Below are 21,353 nucleotides of genomic sequence, written 5' to 3'. Positions count from 1 at the left end.
ACAGATAGCTGTTGACTTTGTTCTTCTCCCGATTATAAAATTAATACGTGTATTTTTGTTCCCCAAAAGGTCAGAGGTAAATGTCTCTTCCACAATAGCTAGACCACCAGTTACAACACGCACAAGCATTTCTCATCTCCAGGGATTTTTCCCTTCAAAAAAAAAAAAAAAGGTAAACATAAATTTTTAGAACTCCAAGACCTGCCCCTCAAGTAGCCAGAGTGAAGAATTCGAAATAACCCAGAACATAGGTGACAACCAGGAACAACCAGCCAGGGCAGCAGACTTCGCAGGTGCCTGGAACCTGAAGAGGAGGGAGCCTGCAGGCTTTGTGAAGGGGCAGGATTGGCCTGAGGCCAGAGTTCTGTACTGCCAGCAGGTGAGCATATGGAACCTTGGAACAGCAGGCAGGAGGAGAACCTGAATCCAAGGCCCCCTCCTCTGGGCTAAAACCTTCAGGCAGGCCCTGAAGGGTCCTGAGACCCCTGTACCCACCCAGGGACACACACCGGCTGAAAGAAGAAACCAACAGGACTCTCCTGGGTTACAGTCATAACCTCTTAAAGGCAGGCAAACCCAGACATGGCCAGCCACTGTGAGAAGCAACAGAGACTGCAAATTAGACCCCAACAAATCAAACGTTGGAACTGAACCCAGAACGCACCAGGGCTCCTTAGGAAACAAGCTGAAGTCACCAAAATGAGTTTCACAACAACACAAAACATTGGGATTAAACAGATATACTTGCCAGATAGAATTTCTAGAAATATTTAATTGCTGGACTCAAAACCTCAATTTAGAGTTTGGGGTCCAGCCATGGCTGAGTTATCCTTCTATCCTTCTATCGTGCCGCACATACGCAGGGCTAGACTCCACGAGGCTGCATGGCAGAAGGCCACTACTGGGGGTCACACTGCGCCGGGGGCATCAGAGTTCAAACCAGCAGGATGTGAAGACCTTAGGGAGCAACCCAACAATTCGATGAAAGACATGCCTTAAGAGTAAGACTTCTCTGGGGGCGCCTGAGTGGCTCAGTCCGTGAAGCGTCCAACCTTGGCTCGGGTGATGATCTCACGGTCTGTGAGTTCCAGCCCCACATCAGACTCTGTGCTGACAGCGTGGAGCCTGCTTGGGATTCTCTCTCCCTGTCTCCCCCCCGCCCCCCACCTGGCTTATACCCTCTCTCTCTCTCTCTCTCTCAAAATAAATAAATAAACTTGAGAAAAGAGAGTAACTCTACTCTAAAAGCAATTCTAAACCCATCCTAATAAAACCGAAAATTAATCCACAATAGGCACAAGCTGATCTGCCAGTATAGTGACCACCTGCCCAAACAAAAGTATTCTATACCCTAAGCAGGAAAATGTGACCCTTGGCCAGAGGTAAAATGGACCCTAGAAACGGACCCAGTGGTGGCTCAGATGCTTCAATCAGCAGATAGAAAGTTTAAGAGCGCTTATAAATATGCTAAAGGGTTTAAAGAAACAGACTTTGAAAAGGGCACAGCTTTGAATCACCAGATTGGTGAAGATGCTGAGGTGCCTCCTAAGTGAGACTTGCTGGAAGTCTGGGGTACCGGAGAGGACGGTCCACAGAGCAGTCGAGCCCTCGGTCATCACAGCGTCCGCGGTGAGCCCTGGGGCTCATCAGGTGCCGGCCAGGGCTGCAGGTGGCTGGGCACAGCCAGAAGCAGGAGCCTTCTGCCCAAGTCTGGCGCACTTCCAAGGTTGCCCTGGGATCTCCCGGCCGAAGACAGGATGTGGGAGAAGTGATCGGGGTCAGGGCCCGGTCCCACGCTATCGCTATCGGGATCCCAGATATACCACAGTTGCCTGAATTGAGCAGTGGGGGAGGCAGGCGGTCACCAAATCCTAGAGGAGGTCGTATCCCGCAGGAACTTAGCACTGGAAAGACCACACAGGGAACAGGTGGAGCCTGGGAGCCTAGAGACTGGGCCATGCCAGGAGGAGAAAATCCCTTCCTCCTCCGGTGTCCTTCCAGAACCCTGTAACTGACAAGGTTTAACACCAAGCTGGCTGGCAAATCAGAAACATTTACAAAGCACATCTTTATTACAGAGCAGGCAAAAGGGGGGAATTGGGAGCTAAAAGGAAATTAACTGATAAAAGCATAATCCACCCCTTTGACACTCAGCTTTCATATGTAACCTCTACACACTCTGGAACGCCATATGCAAGTGAAACAACTCAATTATGAGCCCAACAATCCCTCGATACACCACTGTGGCTGTTATCAATTACCCCTCAAAATCCATGCCAGTTCCACTGAGTATTCTGTTGCCTAATGACTAAACTATAAAATTAAGCTCTAACAATCTGTATAGAAACATTTTTAATGGAAAGGAAAGAGAAGAGGAATATTGTTGACATGTACCCATAAGCACACACCTGTAAGAAGCAAAAGGAAAATATGAAAAGCAACTACAGTCATTTCTATAACTGGTCACAAGGTCCTAATTGTGATCGATGACTTCTTCCACTATCTGCTCTTTTTTTTTTTTAACATGAAATTTACTGTCAAATTGGTTTCCATACAACACCCAGTGCTCATCCCAACAGGTGCCCTCCTCAATGCCCATCACCCACTTTCCCCCCTCCCACCTCCCATCAACGCTCAGTTTATTCTCAGTTTTTAAGAGTCTCTTACGGTTTGCCTTTTTTTCCCCTTCCCCTCCCCCATGGTCTTCCGTTAAGTTTCTCTGGATCCACATATGAGTGAAAACATGCTGTCTTTCTCTGACTTATTTCACTTAGCATAATACCTTCCAGTTCCATCCACATTGCTGCAAATGGCAGGATTTCATTCCTTCTCATTGCCAAGTAGTATTCCATTGTATATATAAACTACATCCTCTTTACCCATTCGTCGGTTGATGGACATTTAGGCTCTTTCCATAATTTGGCTTTTGTTGAAAGTGCCGCTATAAACATTGGGGTACAAGTGCCCCTATGCACCAGCACTCCTGTATCCCTTGGGTAAATTCCTAGCAGTGCTGTTGCTGGGTCATAGGGTAGGTCTATTTTTTGTGTGTGTGTCCCTTTAGTTTTCTGTTAACCCTTCCTTCCTACTGGGTATGGAGTCCTAAGAAACCCCACAATATATCCTGGGTTCCATACACAGTCCTTCTTGCCTCTACTGGGTAGCAGAACCCAGTTTCTTCTTGGTAATAGGGACTAATCACTCCACCTAGAACAACCCATCTTTCTGCCTGCTGGTTCAGTGGCATGGGAGTCCACAGTAGCCAGATGGCAATCTCTTCTTTCTCCAATAATGGAAGCATTTTTATGTCCCCTGGTGGAACCATGTTCCTTCTAAGGACTAAGGTCTCCAGACCAGCAGAGCTCAAAGATGCCGGAATGAGAAGCAAAATACTCTCTAAGTGGGTAGTAGGTATAATAATGACAGGAGCCATTCTCACTTCTGCCCCTGGATTCCTGAACCCAAATGCTCTAGCTGTGGCAGGAGTGAGTACCATGGAATTATTCTCTCTGGGAGAGTTAGTCTGATCACGTTGTCCCACCACTACCAGAAGCGAGAAATCCCTTTGTTTTGGCACCGTTTGCTCACCATTGACATTGTTATCATTTACACATTGTCGGCTCATGTTCTTTGTCACAAATATTGAGGGCTTAGGGTTTTTAAAATATTTTTTTAATGTTTATTTACTTTTTTGATAGAGGGCACAAGCAGGGGAGGGGCAGAGAGGGGGAGGGGACAGAGGCTATGAAGAAGGGTCTGCACCAACAGCAGCGAGCCCTACACGGGCTGGAACTCACAAACAGCGAGATCATGACCTGAGCCGAAGTCGACACTCAACTGACTGAGCTGGACAGGTGCCCCCAGGTCTTAGTTCCTTAAATCTCTCTTCATTTGATTTCTTTGTGTATAAAAATATAGCCCTTTTTTCATATAAGTTGTGAATAACCTTCCAGTGTATTGTTGGGGATATACATATATATAATCTCAAAGGTTCTCATTTTTATGTATTTGAATGTGATTTTTTTAAATATCCCATTTCTTCCATTGCTTTTAAGCTTAGAAATTCTTCTTCCAATTTGGTAACTACTCTGTCATATATTTTTATAGTTTGTATTTTCTTTGCATTTAACTAAAAAATTCACTAGGATTAATTTTGTGAAATGGTAAAAAAAAAAAAAAAAGTGAGGACCTAACCCTATATTTCCCTGCAAATATCTAGCCAATTTATCCAGCACTATTTACAGAATAATTCTTTTTGCCACATAATGTAAAGCAAATTATATTTTAAATATTTTTATATACCTGAATCAGTTTTAAGATACTATTCTCTTCCTTTGGATGGTCTATCCTTGTAACCACATTTTTTAAATTATTGTAGCTTTATGTTTTCATATTCCATAAGACTAGTCTACATCCCCCTACAACAACAACACTTAAATTCTTCTTTTCATAAACTTTCTTAACTATTCTTTTTTTTTAATGTTTATTTTTATTTTTGAGAGAGAAAGAGAGAGAGAGGGAGAGGGAGAGCGTGAGCAGGGGAGGGGCAGAGAGAGAGGGAGACACAAAATGTGAAGCAGGCTCTAGGCTCTGAGCTGTCAGCACAGAGTCTGATGCTGGGGGCTCGAACCCACGGAGGTGAGATCATGACCCGAGCTGAAGTTAGACACTTAACCTTAGACTGAGCACTCAGGCGCCCCTCTTAACTGTTCTTACATGTTTATACTTTCAGATGAACTTTATAATCATCTTACCATATCTCCTCCCAAGTGATTACTGGAATCACTTTAAAATGATAAATTAATTTCAAAAGAATGGACACTGTATTAGATTCTCCACAGAAACAGAACCAATAGGATGTACATGTATACAGAGAGAGATTTACTAGAAGGAACTGGCCTACCAGATTACAGAGACTGACAAGTCCCAAGATCTGCAGGGTGAGTCAGCAAGCTGAGACCCAGGACAGCTGACGGTCTAGTCCCAATCTGAATCTTGAGTCCTGAGAACTAAGGATACTGATGGTTTAGTTCCAGTCCTGAGGCTGACAGGCTCGAGAGCCAATGTTTCAGTTCAAAGGCAGTAAGGCAGGAAGAATCCTCTCTTACTCTAGGAAGGCATTCCTTTGTTCTAGTCAAGGCTTCAATGGACTGGATGAGGCCCACCACATTAGAGAGGGCAATCTGCTTTACTTAGTCTACCAGCTTAAATGTTAATCTCATCCAAAACACCCTCACAGGAACACCCAGAGTGATGTTTAACAAAATATCTGGGTACTCCATGGCTCAGTCAAGTTGACGCGAAATAACCACCACACCACCTTTATAGTATTTTTATCCTATCCAGGAACAATTATCTCAGTAGTGTATCCTCAAAATGTATGGCTTTCATTATCTAAGTCATACTACATCTAAGAAGGTCTTTTCTAGATATTCCATACTTGTTGCTGTTAAAAATGGGAATTTTTCCCGTTGGCTTTTCTGTCTGATTATTGTCGGTATATAGAACAACAATTGATTTCTCCAGCTACTTAACTAAACTCTTAGTAGTTCTGACATCTTTTTCTGTTGACTCTTTTGAGTTTTCTGGTGGTAAATCATATCATATGCAAATGATGGTAAATGTGTCTTTGCCCATTCCTGTATTATTGCTCTAATATCTATTTCCTGTATTACTGCACCGATTATAGCTTCCAGAATGATGTAAAATACTAATTGTGACAGCAGAAATCTTGAGTTCTCGTTTAATAAGGTTATCTCTAATGTTTTCAATGAAGCATAATATTTTCCTGTTGATTGGACACAAATACTTTATCTTGTTAACAAAGTATCCTTTGTTTCCTGGATTTAAAAGAGCCTGGAAAAAGGAATGAGCATTGAATCGTCTCGAATCCCTTGTCAGCTTCCAGCGAAGATTGCACAGTTTTTGAATTTGACCTCCATATGAGCCATATCTGCTTTATAGGCTTCTAAGTATTGAATTATCCTACATTACTGTAATAGAGTCTGATCATAGTAGAGCATTCTTTTTGGATCCTGGCCTTAGACAGGCTGACTTTCCTACATCAAGATCCTCATCTCCAAATTGGGGCTAAAAATTGTATCTGCCCCATGTTACACGGATTAGATGAGATAACTTCGATAAAGTAAATTTATAGAACTAAAAATTAAGAACTACATAGTGCTTAATTAGCACAATGTCTCCTAGATATGTTCAGCTAGTAGTACCATTGTTATTGCTATTAACCAAGAACACTGAATATGGTTTGAATGGGGAAAGTTGTATTTCCTGTCGATTTTTTTATATGCGTCAGTGGGAGGTTTGTCAAATTTTCTTAAAGAACATAAAATAGGTATTTAAGACTTTTCGTGTACGAATCATGGGAAGGAACAACAGAAAGCTATTTTCTCTTTATTCCATTTTAAGACTATGTTGTTTGTTGACTCCTACCTCCTTGTGGGTCAACTAACTCCCTCATAACATTCCTGAGCAGGACTGATTTCATGGTCATGTGATCAGTGTCCCCGCACAAAGCCCAGGACATTTGAGGTCTAACGCTCTGTGGTCACCACCTTCGAATTCTTAATAATGTTATCTTTGAATGTTTGATTTATAGGTGAAATTATTGAGACAACGGAGATTGCCCAGGGGGCTTGGAGCCTCCGCTCACACAGTTCTCCTTCCCACCTCCTCCCCGCCTCCCCACGGTGGGCTCTTGGCTATCTTCCGCCTTGCCCGGCCGCACCCTCCCCACCGTTGCCCAAGTGTTTGCCTAACCTCCAGCCCCCTGGCAGGGACAAGGGTGAAGGTACGGGTAGAAATGGGGAGGGGCATCCGCATCCAGCAAAACCTTGGGGCATAGGATGGTGGGGGACATCCTGCCCTAACTGGCAGTGCCACGAGACATCAGGAGCCGGCAGGCAGCCAGAGGCCACAGCTCAGTGGAGACGAGCCTTTGACCCAATCCTCCTCTAAGTACTTACAGTTTTCTAACTCAGAGCCTGCAGTCCCCTGGGGGGTTGCCTATCCACACGGGTTGAAGTATCAGGCCTGTGGAAAGCGGAGACGTCTGTCTGGACTTCGCCAGGGTGCTCTCCACCTAAGCGTGGAGACGCATCAGTCCAGCAGCTGGCACGAGAGGGGACCGGCAGCCGTCAGGCCTGGACAAATGCAAGTGCATCCGGAGTCATGGGAGAAGGTCTCAGGGCACCCGTGAAGGCCCACGCTCACCTTGCAAGTGTCTCGATGCCTGAAGGAGTCTACCTCAGCCTGCTTTGTGCTGGATGAACTCTCTCTTCCTCCTCAACCTTCCTGAGTAACTTGGATATGCCTCTTCTGGCCAAGTGGAAGGGGTCCCATGAAATAGGAATTATGTAATTTTGATGTTTCCACATGGTCATTAAATGCTCTGATAGCTGCATTCACAACTGGCATTGCAGAATATGAAGAACGGTGAAAGCCACGTTAATAATTTAACATTATTAATTTTTATTTACTGGACGTGACAGAAATAGCACACAGAAAACATCACGACAAGTTGAGCAAGAGAGAGCATGGAAGAAAAAAAACTTAGGCTTTACCTTAGTTTTTTCCTGGATTTTTTTTTTTTTTTGAACAAAAAGCTCTGCATTTTCATTTTGCAGAAGGGTCCAAAATTTATGCAGCCATTCTTGCCCTGGTTTGTGGAAATTTGGGCCAGTGTGCAAAGGCATCTGTGGGTTTGGTGGGATATAGGGTGGTAAGAAACAAATGAAGAAAAAGAAATAGTTTATGCTATTTGCAAGTGGATATTGATTGTCTCAAAATTCCAATGGGAAAAATGACTTTCCATGAGGAAAAAAGGGCAGGAGAAAAGCCATCAGGATGATAAGCGGCCTGCTTATGCCCTCACAGCGTTGGGCAACACGGGGTGTTACGCTCTGGGAGAAGTGACACCCAGCGAGCTGCGGCGAACCGTCTGAAGGGATTCCTCACATTTCAGCAACACAACTTAGGGACTCTCCTTAACAACCAAATTCCAAATGGCTGCGTTCTCAAAAGGTACAAAGTCGGAGCGCCTGGGTGGCTTAGTCGGTCAAGTGACCTACTCTTGATTTCGGCTCAGGTCATGATCTCACAGTTCATGGGAGCCCGCTGGGGATTCTCTCTCCCTCTCTCTCTGCCTCTTCCGCACCCCCCCCCCTCAAAATAAATACATACACTTCAAGAAAAAGGTACAAAGTGAAGCTTATAAATCCGGCAGAATGTAAATTTATAAAGAACAAATAAGAGCGAGATGTTATCAACTTTGTTTGTCTTTAATTTACCCAGTGCTGGAAAGAATACTGGCCACCTCACTATTCAATACTAAGGAGACACATCATGATGTTCAAACACAGAAGAATAAGGAACAATAATTTAAGTCACTTGAGATGGTTTTCACATCCTAAACTTCAGTAATTACTACTGCCATGCAATGTCTTGCTAGAGAGGCATTTTCATTCAAGATGAATATGTATAGTTGACCAGGGCTTTTAAAAGGCAATTGTCTGAGGCTCTCTGTACTTGAGATTCTGCTACTGGTTTCTCATTAAGGTGATTCATGAAATTTTTCAATTAGATTCCTATGTATTTTTAAAAACCAATTTGGCTTCTACCTTTCAGCTAAATGAATGAGTCAGTGCATCATGCAGACAGGTGCGGACTTGCATATTTATCAGGTTAAATGATCCTTGGATAGAACAGAGACAAGGGCAAGGACTTAAAAGAGAACCCAAGAAGATATAACGTTTTCAAAAGAGACTAATTGGGAAATATCCATAAACAGGTGAAAAACATTTAGCCCATCCATTCAAAATAGTGTGGTTAAGCATGGGTCTCGAGCCAGACTCCCAGGTTCAAATCCTGACTCTGTCACCACCTACCTTTGTAGTCAAGCAAGGTTCTTCCACTTTCCATGCCTTTTTCACATGTGGGATAAGACAATGACAGCGGCGGAGTCCCATGGCTGTTGTGAGAATTAGAGGGGAAATGGCCTGTACGGCTTTGAATTTAACAAACACTTAATAAATTTTGGTTATTGTTACTCCTAAAAAACATCCCTAACTCGTTTACAGTTAGCTTATTTGTAGCATGTTCATAAACTTGACCTTGAAGATGAACACAGAGGTAAAAATCCATGGGCTATTGAAAAGTATAAAGCGGTGCTCATTATCAAAGGGAATTAAAAATAGTGAAAAGAAAATATATTTTTAAAAATGAAAACAAAGTGATATTGCCAAATGCCTTAAACCTACCATATAGGTTGAAGGCATCCTACTTTAATTGTTGTCGTCACCTTCATGTATTGAAAGTTTCTTGGTTTTCAGACACCTACTTAACTTTACTGAATATTTTATGCTATGCATATGAAATATATAATCCATGTGCCTAGGACTATTTCTGTCTACTAGTTTTCTTTTTTCCTAAAAACAGAGAAAAGGATTGCCTATGGCAAAAAAAAAAAAAAAAGAATTCTGTCTTCCTGTCAGCTCCTTCTGCTCCCATCACCAGGATTCCGAATTATATATTCACATAATTTGCATTTTCCCACTCTTAGTTTAAAAAAAAATCAAGTCAAAAGCTAAAACCCATTCCTTTTTATAGCAGCAAATTGCTTCTATTGCTCAAAACTAATTTAAAATAAAATCTAGTCACCCTGAAAAACATACGTGTGTGTGTGTGTGTGTATATATTTTTTAATTTGGCTTCAGATCACTAGTCACTCATATTCCCACATAACACCTTTTTTAAATGTAATGTTTTCCTGGAAGAAGTGGGAATACAGCTTTATTCTTGTTGCAAAGCATTGCTCAATCCTGTGGTTAGCATCGTGCGTGTGATCTGGTAGATAACTAATATATCTTTGTTGAAAGAACAAGTGGATAAATGTATGAATGAATGAATGAATGAGCAAAGTAAAACATATCAAGCCTGAAAAGCAAATATAGTCTTTGCCTGACTTTTACTTTACTCCTAAACACATTTCCTAACCATGTCTCTGCCTTCTAACATTAAAACTAATAAATACAAGTACTCATGTACTTGAGGGTTCCCCAGTAAAATACATGTCCCGACACCTAAGGTGCTTCAGCCTCAATGAGATGACTTTGTTTTCTGTGACAGTAAGTTAAGATTATAACTAACATATATTCGTCAAATATATTATGCATATAAAATGCTTAAAGGTACAGTGCCCAGCATATATATGTCAGGCACTGTGCTAAGCACATTATGTACACAATCCCATTAACATCTTCCACATCCCTATAAGATAGTAGATAATATTCTATTTTGAAGCTTATATCTGAGGCTTAAAGAAGTTAAGTAATTCCCCCAGCAGGTATACAACCAAGATCCAGACCCTTGTCTAGTTCCTACACTGATCTCTTTGCTGCTGTGACAAACTGCTTACTGTGATGAAAGAACACGAGGGAGTGGACAGAGGTGACCTCTAACTCCTGGAGCTGGTGCCAGTGACAGGCTGTGGTTTGGTGGGAAAGTTAGGACTCTGGGCTAGTATCAGAACAGACTGGAAAGAGGCTGGGGCAACATGGGAAGCCATGGGAAACAGATAGAATATTAAGGCAAAAAAACAGTGAGAATGGAAGACTGAAATATTGGCCTCTAGCTAGAGTCATATAATTTATCCTTCAAACCAAGACCCTTGAAAGTGAAAGGAGATTCTAGTTATAATTGTATTAGGACAACACTACAAACTGGGACTGTCCTGAGTAAACTAGGAAATATGGACACCTTTCCTGTGTCCTTCTCTTGCTATTTTTTCTTTTATTCCTTCTTTTAGTCCTCTCTTCTTTTATCTTCCTCTTTACTTTCCCTCTGTGTCTCACTGGCTTTTTCCCTGTACCTCAAGGGGCAATAATTTGCCATGATTATCTGAGATTGGGAAGTTCGCTAAGTGCCTCATATTTGAACTTATTTGACAAATGCTACAAAAGAATATTTCCCCTTGTGCTATATTAGTTATCTATTGCTGCCAGGCACAGTACCCAAAGTGCAGAATCCTAAGAAAACATTTAATATCTCACACAGTTCCTGAGAGTGGGAGATTCGGGAGCAGCTTAGCTGGGTGATCCAGCCCCAGGGTCTCTCACAAGGTTGCAATCAAGCTGTGAGCTAGGACTAGTCATCTGAAGGCATGACTGCAACTGGAGGATTGACTTCCAGGAAAGCTCACGCACATGGCTCTCTTGGAGGACTCTTGTTTCTTGCCACGTGGACCACTCCATTCAGCTGCTCATGCCACGGCAGCTAACTTCTCCCAGAATAACCGAGAAAGAGGCACAGGGGCTTGCACAACCTAGTTGTACAAGTTTCCCTCTCTCACTTCTACTTTATTCTAGTCATTAGAAAGGAGTCATTAAGTCCATGGACACTCGCATGAAGGGGGGGGGGATTGGACTCTACCTCTTGAGGGGATACATTTAAAAATACCACAGTCCATCCTCTGTCCACAAATTACTTACATTCTTCCTACATGTAAAATATACGCACTCTTCATAAGGTCCACAAAATCTAGTGCGTCAGCTCAAACTCCAGAATCTCATCATCTAAATTAGTTTCTGGTATGGATGAGGCTCCTTGGGTACAGTCCTTCAGTAGAGCTTCTCTCAACCTGAAGATGTGTGAAGAACAGAGACAAGTTACCTGCCCCTGCCACACACACACACACACACACACACACACACACACCCAGTATACAATGGTGGAACAGAGACAGGATAACCATTTAAACAAGACATTCTTGCTTAAAAGGGGGGAAGCTGGGAAGAATAAAGGAGTCAGTGGTTTGTAGCCTTGCTGAAAGGCTGGAAGGTCCTTCATTAAGATTCAGTCTTCTTCCTGCCCAGGAATAATTTCTCTACAGCCCTGGGCTGCTCTCTGGGCTCTTGGTTCTGTCATCTTAGTCATCCCTCGGAGTGTAATATACATGTGCAGCTATGTGATTTCCTCCAAGGTGTCCAACTTAAAGCAATTTGGAAGTCCAAAGGACCCTTTGCACTACTACTATCTCTGTCTCCAGTAGTGTTTCTATGAGTAGATTTCTCTTTAAAACGTTGTGGCTCTCCTATGTATCTTATTGGCTTCTCTCTATTCAAATGCCATACTCATGAATGTCTTGGAGATAAGACCTTCTCTACCTTGGACATCTGCTGAGACACTGTGGGCATGGCTGAAGCCAGAGTAGCCGCTTCCAAGAAGGCTCTCTCTCATGGCTGTTCAATGGAGGCTTTGTCCCCTGCTACATGGGTCTCTCCATAGGGCTGATCTGAGAGAGAGGAGAACGTCATGGTGACTTTTTTACCTAGGTTTTGAAGTTTTCTACCATCAATTCTGCTTTATTCTATTCGTTATAAGTGAGTCCAGTCTATACTCAAGAGGAGAATTAGCTTCCACTTCCTGAAGGGAGGAATATCAAAGAATTTGTGGACATATTTAAAGTTACTACAGCTGCATAATTTTTCAAAGTTGACTTTTTCATTTCATTTCATCTCTGGGAATCTATCCAAAGAAAATAACAAAATATAAGGGAAATAGTGTGTGAGCTGGGTAAGCTTTATGTTATGTTATACCAGTGAGAACTTAGAAAACATACCTAAATGTTCAGCAACAGAGGAATGCTTTGATGAATTATAGTATTTCTACAGAATAGAATACTGCAGAACTGTTTAAAATCATTCTGAAGGCCATGGAGTAATATGAAAAATACTTGTGATAAATTTATGAAAGAACACAAAATTGTATGTTGGAAAAATATGCACCAAAGAGAGACCGGATGAGAACATGCTAAAATAACAATAATGGTCGTGGTAGTTGGTGATATCATGGGAGATTTCTGTCTTTCTCTGTCTCCAAATTTTCTGTTACGTATTTTTCGGTAATGTCTAAGTCTATGATTTTTTATTTTGCAAGAGGCAATTAAACATAATACTGACTTTCTAAGTGAGAATTCAGTGGGCATTTGTGTCCTTTTTTTATGCAGCAAAAAATAGACCACTGAGATTCATAGACAGTCTTGCAAAGGGTCATATCAGTGGTGGAAGAGGTAGGGAAGAGAACATACTCAAGAGTGGTAACTGAGAAGAATCTACTAAAAGAAAACAACAGAGTACAGTCGAGCACCCCAGGGAGTTGGGTACTAGCCCTGCCCCAGGTCTGATGAGACAAAGAGTGGGGGTAGCTTTAGTCACAGAAGCTGTGATCTTCATACATCTGGGAAGTGAAGCAAATACTAACCCGCATCCCCTTTATTCTCTGGCCCTCTCCATCACCTGCCTGCCTCTGACTGATTGAGCCAACAAGAATCCAGAGTTTGAAGGAGTCCCTTGATTATAAATCTTAAAAGGTGAGCCACCCATAACACAAAGAAGGGTAGAGAATGGAACTGAAAGGGCAAATGGAAATACCCGGCATGGGAGATTATTTAAAGTAGCTGGACGATGCCCTGCTTTGGTGGGAAGATCCCAAAGATCTTGCGTAAAATTTATGCTTTTATACTAAAAATGGACTTCGAAGTTTGAGGAATATACATTATGACATCCAATTGTTCAAATGAACATGTCCAGATACCACACGGGTTATGAATAGTTTCACTTCTGGACACAAACAGACGGCCCACATCGTAGGTCATGGCATCCAAATCAATTCTTGAATCTGGAAGTACATGTCTTGAACAGGTTTTATGTGCGTTTACACAGTATACAAACCAGCGGGATATTTTTGATGATGTACACACCAGTGAACCTCCTAAATAAAGTTATCCCCATTCAAAAAGCAGCTGCAAACGTGGACATTTTCTTTAGCTGTATTATAAACTTCATTAAGGCAGGTTCTTTGTTGTGTTTGGTGTGGTTTTTTGGCTCACCATGTATCATCACCTATCACAATACCTCAAACTCAGGAACTCATCAAACTTTAATGAGTGGATGAATGACTGGATTTATTAAAGGACTTTCACGTGTTGCTTTTCCATCTTTTTTGTTGAGAAAACAAGAAATATCCTTAAGAAAGGTCGAAGAATTTCAGTAACTTGCTTAAGATCAAACAGCTAGTAAGTGGCAAAACCGGAATTCGCACCCAGATTTTTTGGAGCAACCGCCTGAAGCTAACGGAACTCTTTAACCCAGGTACTTCCGTTATATTTCTAATATCTGGCCTGAGATATGACCACACTCATGCAATGCAAACATGATAAAACTTCATCTTTTCTTCGATGTCTCTGGAAATAAACTTAACGTTCTTCCAAATGAGGATATTTCATTATATAGTTTAACATAAATGTACTCTTTTTCTATGCAAATGGACATTATGGTAAAGTAATCCTACATTCCACTATCTGTTTAAGATAGGAACTTCTGGGGGTGCCTGGGTGGCTCAGTCGGTCAAGATGGAGGCTCACGTCATGGTCTTATGGGCCATGAGTTCGAGCCCCACGTCGGGCTCTGTGCTGACAGCTCAGAGCCTGGAGCCTGCTTCAGATGCTGTGTCTCCCTCTCTCTCTGCCCCTCCTCTGCTCACACTCTGTCTCTGTCTCTCCCTCTCTGAAAAAATAAATAATAAACATAAAAAATAAAGATAGAAGCTTCTGTACTATTCTTTAGTCTAATGGTGGTTGTCTTGAAGGTGGTAGTGTCTCCAGGGAGAGGATGGTTTCGTCAGAATGTCTAGGAGCGTTGGTTCTGGCATTTAGGGAGCAATGGGACCAGGGATGCTGAATGAGCCGCAGTGCTCAGAACAGCCCCGCGCAATGAATAAACTGTCTTGCCCAAAATGCCAACAGCATCTCAGCCCCTAAGTGATTCTTCCACTTTTGCTAGGTTAGATCTTCTACCTGACTATATTTCCTATCCCAGGCATATTTAATATTCTTTAAATAGAATCTAGCAATGGCATTTTACTGGTTCCCCTGTGACCTTTAACTTCCGGGGCTTCGCTTCTTAAATTAAACTAGCGACGTGTGGAGTTTTAAAGACACCAAGGCGGTTCCTTTATACTCTATACTCGCAGCGGACAGCAAACAACAGCAGGCTGGGAGTCAGGCGGCCTGGGTCCTTGACTCAGGTTCTCGGATAGCACAGCATGACCTTGGGCAAGTTGTCTGATCTCTTTACTGCTTCTGCTTTTTCATCGAAAACACAGAGGACAAGGAAGTGACTTTTCAAAGCTGCACCCCTAACACTGAGTGAGCAGCAAACCTAAACGACACCAAACCGGACCAGAGTGTGAAGCGTTATACACGAAGGTGTAACTCAGATAAAATCTCCAAAGAAAACCTCACAGATGCCCTAAGTTACCTACGTGGAGTGGTGATGTGTCGGCATCTCCAAAGGAGAAAGAAGTAACCATTTCCACCTTTCTAACTCTGTGATCTTTTATGCACGTTACTTAGAAACAACATCTTCTCAGAAGTCACGGTGAATGGCAGTGGAGGCAGCCAGAGCCATTTTCTTCCTCAGTGACTGCAGTCGAGTGGAGACTGGAGGTCATGAAGAGGGATTCTGAAAATCAAGATCTCGGAAGTTCAAAAATGGATTCGGGCCCTGCTATGGTGTATGATGAGCCTAGTGGGGGTTATGAACCTGTCCATCCCTTGGGCCTTCTCCCAGATTTCCTTTCTGCAGACTCCAAAATCTAGGAAATCTGCTCTTTCCTATTCAGATCCCTCTGGCTTTTCCTAGACTCTTTCCCCTCCTCTCCATCCCCTTTGCCATGGTCCCAGGTCAGGATTTTATTTTCTTGCAAGGGGTCGAGAACAAGGGTTTCTAATCTTTTCTTTTCTGTCTTTCCACTTTATCCCCTACAGTGCTTTCAGAATTATGTCTCTAATGTAAATTAAGCATCTTGTTCTCCTATCAAAGAGCTAGTAAGTGGCAGAACTCGAATTCATACCCAGAGTTTGTTCTCTTGCTTTAAATTATTCGAAAGCTCTCTAGTGGCTATTAGGAAAAATTCAAATTCTGAATAGCATACAAGACCTTTTTTTTTTTTTTTTAATTTGACAGAGAAAGGTGTGTGTGTGTGTGTGTGTGTGTGTGTGTGTAAGCAGGAGAGAGGGGCAGAGGGAGAGAGAAAGAGAAAATCTTAAGCAGGCTCCTCACTCAGAATGGAGCCCAACACGGGGCTCAGTCCCATGACCCTGGGATCCTGACCTGAGCCGAAATCAAGAGTTGGACACTCAACTGACTGAGCCATCCAAGCATCCCAATATCTTTTTCTTTTCTTTTTTTTAATGTTTTATTTATTTTTTGAGAGAGAGAGAGACAGAGAGCACAAGCTGGGGAGGGGAAGAAACAGAGGGGGACAGAGGATCTGAAGCTGACAGGGTGACAGCAGTGAGCCTGGTGCAGGACTCAAACTCACACACCATGGGATCACGATTGAACCCAAGTCGGACGCTCAAGCAATTTAGCCACCTCCCCCCCGCCGGGTGCCCTCTTTTTCTTTTGTCTTAATGAGCTGACACCTACTTTATCTTTGACTGTTCCTCTACTCTAAGCTCCCTTCTGTTGGTCAGTGGCCTGTCTGGTCTTAGATTATTCCTCATCCTTCTTCTGTTTTGCTTTATGCTCAGGGCACTGTTCTGCAAACCAAGGTTCTCCAGGCTCCCTTGCCATCTGGCTTGTAACTAAATTTCGTGTTTCTCTCTCCCCCTCATTCTCTCTCTCTCTTCTCCCTCCCTCCACTGTGCCCCCAGCAGTGGCTACATCACCTCAGTGGCCCCCGGTATTTACCAGGCGACCCATCATCGTGGGCCGTAGCACCACCACCTTCCCCTTGGTCTGGGGAGCAAGTGACCTCCTGCGGTTGCCAGTCTTGTGTTTGTCTCACTTCACCATGGTTGCTCTTTCAATCTTCTAACATTTTTTAAATTTAATTTCCCATATTAAGTTCCTCCCACTGAACTACCTGGTGTGGGTTTTGCTTTTCTGGCTGGATCATGACTAATCTATTCCCTTCCTTTCTAGTTCCCAAAATAGGCCTCTCAAGAGAAGAAGGCATTCCCTGTGCGAGAAAACCATCCCTTCATTTCTCCGTGATGCAAACTCTTCCTTATCCTTTCCACTTTAGCACAAATTCCGTTTTTGTTACTCTTCTAGGCACATTCCAGGCACGATGTGCTTGGCCCAGTACTAAATGTACAGTTAGATCATTATTGAAAGTACTTTTACATTGGTCTCACATTGGTCCATAAGCTCCAAGGGGCACCTGGGTGGCTCAGTTGGTTGAGCGTCCGACTTTGGCTCAGGTCATAATCTTGCAGTCCTTGTGTTTGAGCCTCGCATCAGGCTCTGTGCTGACAGCTCAGAGCCTGGAACGTGCTTCAGATTCTGTGTCCCCTCTTTCTCTGCCCCTCCCTCACTCATGCTCGCTCTCTGTCTCTCAAAAATAAACATTAACCCATAAGCTCCTTGAAGCTAGAGACCATGTTATTTAGTTTAAATATCCCCAGTACCTGAGCATACAGTAGGCAATCAATAAACATTTGTTAAATAATACACTACATGAATTTTGAAAAGTTCACGGCTGATATTTAAGCAGCTTCAACAGTTTCATGATATTTAAATTTTGTAAACATATCGGAAACTCCAGCTATTTTCTAAGGGTTGTAGTTATAACTGACCTTTTTATAAAGAAAATTAATTAGTACTTTCAGCCAAACCAGATATTTTATTCCAGTGTTGGAGGAAGTGCTTGCTATATTTAACAAAATAATGGAAAATTGATGTTTATAACATTAGTTTAAGTCACTGGAATCTGTATTCAAATATGTGTAGTTTATTGTATCTGAGATGCTTCTAATTAAAGAATAATTATAAATTCCTATAGGTCACTATCTTTACCACTGGAAAAGTTTCATTATCACATCATATATAAATAAAGTCCAATTTAACTTATCTATCTATTAAAAATATTTCTATCCATTAAAAATATTCAAGGGAATGCTTAAAAGAATGAACATTTGTTATCCTAGCTTATTATTTGGCTCAAAGCATAAAATCCAAGATCTCTGATCATTTGGACTTTGAACCCTCAACCACTATTTTGAGTGTTTGAGGAACAAAAACTTACATCACTTCATATTCCAGATATAAAAGTCATTGATATTCCACCACGAAGCTAGCATTTCATAGCATGATCCGTTATCAAAGAGACTGACATGTGAGCAAACAGAGAAAAGTGTTATCAACCAGTGAAATAATCCAAAGAAATTCAGAATATGGAGTGTCTAAGTATCCTTGAAATAATTGTAGACTCAAAGATCCTGAGGCATAAAGCATAATTTACACTGGATAAATTCTAGCTGTTGGAAGAACCCCTGATGATCAAAATTTTTCTACTACAAATCTGAGCCAACATGCCTTTTTTTGTTAAATGTCATCATTAAATATTTATTAGTCGTTTTCCCTGTTCTTTTCATAGCCCAAAAAAAACCTGGTTAATTTTTTTCCTTTCCACAATTAGAAACCACACTCCGAGCTTGATCTTCAAGTTACATTTAAAGTCTTTGCACAACACCTAAAAATGCTTCTCAATAGTAAACATTAAATATTTTTTAAATTAATATTTATTTATTTACTTATTTATTTATGGAGAAGAGGGTGTCTTGAACCAGAGCTAATGTGGGTTTGTACAGACCACTGGGCAAGACACATTAAATCTTCCCTACAGCTTGACAAAGACAGAGCTGAATATAGGCAATTCTTTGAGCAACCCAATGATTATCTGCTCAACCAACAAAAGACAAAGGGTCCTGATGCCCAGTGGATGAAGACAGACAGGTTGGAGTTTTCCTTAGTGTGGAAGCTATATCTTCAAGCACCCTTGGCTGAAAAGCTAAATCCAAGATTCAGTTTTTTGTATAGGAATTTGAGTACAGTATTCTGATAAGTTTCTCCCTGCGTATCTTTTGAAAGCAATCATTTGTATACAAGCTTCAGATTGAAGAATATCTAGTGTTACCTCTTCCCCCTCTGTTATGATCCTTCTGGCTCCTTATCTTTAAACTTACATCTTCAAAGAAAGAAAGCTCCTAGGGGTGCCTGGATGGCTCAGTTGGTTAATTAAGCATCCGACTTCAGCTCAGGTCATGATCTCCCAGCTCCTGGGTTCCAGCCCCACCTCGGGCTCTGTGTTGACAGCTCGGAGCCTAGAGCCTGCTTTGGATTCTGTGTCTCCCTCTCTCTCTGCCCTTCCCCCACTTGTGCATGGTCTCTCTCTCTCTCTCTCTCTAAAAATAAACACTAAAAGAATTTTTTTTAAAAAGAAAGAAAGCTCCTAATATTGTGAGCCTAAAAATGTTTTCAACTTTTTGCTACCCTTCATTTTTTTGTTTCTTTAATTAGAGAGGGAACTTTTTTGTTTGCTGCATTTATAAATCTAAAGCCCGACTCATGAATATTCAGACAAGATAAAATGTCTAGTCAGTTATATCCAGTGGAACTTCCTTTGATGAAGGAAATGTTCTAGACCTTCACTGTCCAGTACAGTTGCTGCTAGATAGAAATGACTGCGGGCACTTGAAACGTGGCTACTATGACTGAGAAAATAGAATTTTTAATTTTTATTTTATTTAAATTAATTTAAGTTTGAAGAGCTACATATGGCTAGCAGCTACTTATTGGACAGTGCAGGTCTAGCCACTATGACTTGAAAGGCACCAAGGAGGTTCCTCTGTCCCCACTTCCTGTATCCCTAATTTCTCATAGTGCCTCAGCGTCCATGAGCTGAAACTGATCCTTTAAGAAACAGGATACAGAATAAAATTAAAACTGATCCCGTCAACACTCCTGGTTGCAAACACAAGTCAGTGCCAGTTGACTCACACACACACGAAAATGTTTTTGCGTGTCTACGGACCCCCCCACCCCCCGCAGAATCAACAGGAAGCCTGAAGAATGAAGCTTGAGTTAGCAAAGAATCTGATGCGTGGCCAAGATCCTGCCATCAAGAACAGTCTGCGGAGGATGCCATTACTTGCCCTGATGGCACTGGACACTTGCCAGCACAATGCGGGATTCTGTTGCCCTTGGTCTGCTAGCCACTGACCTTTCAACTCCACAATGGCCACATCAAGTAATGTCTAATTGAAGCTTTGTCTTTGTGTCACTCCTTAAAGATGCTGCCAGCCCATGAGGTGTAAATGTCTGCCTACCTTTTGGATTCACAGACACTGCCTTCTTCCCATTTGGGGGCAAGGGAGGGAAGTTAGTGTAGGCCCCAGCATTCACTTAGGTGAAAACTTTTGATCTATTTCTAAAAAAAAATTAACCCTAGCACAAACTGTAAAGAAGTGTAAGTAAGCATGATCAAAATGACTTCGCTATACAGAAAAATGTTCTCTTACTTCTTTTCAATTTTCCAAATATTGTTTTTTTAGTAATTAATCATTAGCCACCAAAGTATCACATACATTGTGGAATTAAAATATAATTATAATTAGTTACAATTGTGCACTGAAGTTAAATTCGTAATTGATAATTGCCTTGGTGAAGCTAAGGGTCGCTGCTATTGAAATCTGAAAAATTCTGAGCCGCACGGCTTGGTGTGCGCCTGCCATCTAGTGGTGAGACAGGTGAATACCGCCTTGGTGTGCGCCTGCCATCTAGTGGTGAGATAGGTGAATACCACCATAGAGATCCTAGAGCGCTTGAAAGGCCAAGTTTGCCAGTTTTTCCCGCTTCACAGTTTCCTCAATGTGTTGACCCAATCAACCACCTATTTCTTAAGCCTTTGCAGTTATCTTTCATCATATTCCATTCCATTTCGTGCTAACTGCAAACTGTCGATCTCTGGGAGCCAAAGTGTCTCTTGGCACTACTTTGTAACCGCATTCCCTGAGCCAGGTTCCCTTTCTAAAATGGCTTTTATTTTACCTGTGTCCGGAAACAACATGTGGTTTGGGCAGGCTACCATTCTCCCACGGGGAGTATCTTGGCCACTATTATAAAAGTGCTAATGAACACTAGCGTCACTGATGTCACGGACTGATAACTTACAAAAGGATTTAAGTTTAGTTTAAGAAAGTAATGAAAAAGGATCATCAATATTTTTGCTGACCGCTCTAAGAAGGATGGGGGAAAAAATCCTAAGTAAAGGAATGCATCCAGATCTCAACTTCCTTCCTTTCTGTCCTTGTAAATTTCGGAGGCAGTATTTATCACGGACCATATCCTAATAGCAATATCAATACAATCCATTTCTCACACACCTGAGAGTAATAAAATCGACTTTACACTTCAAAGATGCAATGTTTCCCTCCTAGAACACTTCTGGAAGCAAAGAGAAACTATCAAGCCAGTGACCTAATAACGTTT

At 41.9% G+C, this 21,353-nt stretch overlaps 1 long non-coding RNA gene across 1 annotated transcript; it reads right to left on the bottom strand.

The window, feature by feature from the left end:
* Positions 1 to 7,604: 7,604 nt before the first annotated feature.
* Positions 7,605 to 21,326, bottom strand: LOC131506456 (uncharacterized). Its single transcript, XR_009258947.1, has 5 exons — positions 21,248 to 21,326; positions 12,180 to 12,307; positions 11,505 to 11,653; positions 8,904 to 8,986; positions 7,605 to 7,712 (listed from the first exon to the last, which is right to left on the bottom strand). It is a non-coding gene; the product is annotated as an uncharacterized LOC131506456 (long non-coding RNA).
* Positions 21,327 to 21,353: the final 27 nt, after the last annotated feature.

Source organism: Neofelis nebulosa, chromosome 3, assembly GCF_028018385.1.
Source record: "Neofelis nebulosa isolate mNeoNeb1 chromosome 3, mNeoNeb1.pri, whole genome shotgun sequence".
NCBI classification, from domain to species: domain Eukaryota; kingdom Metazoa; phylum Chordata; class Mammalia; order Carnivora; family Felidae; genus Neofelis; species Neofelis nebulosa.
The sequence above is the reverse complement of the archived record's forward strand: the minus strand, read 5'-3'. Positions and strand labels throughout refer to the sequence as shown.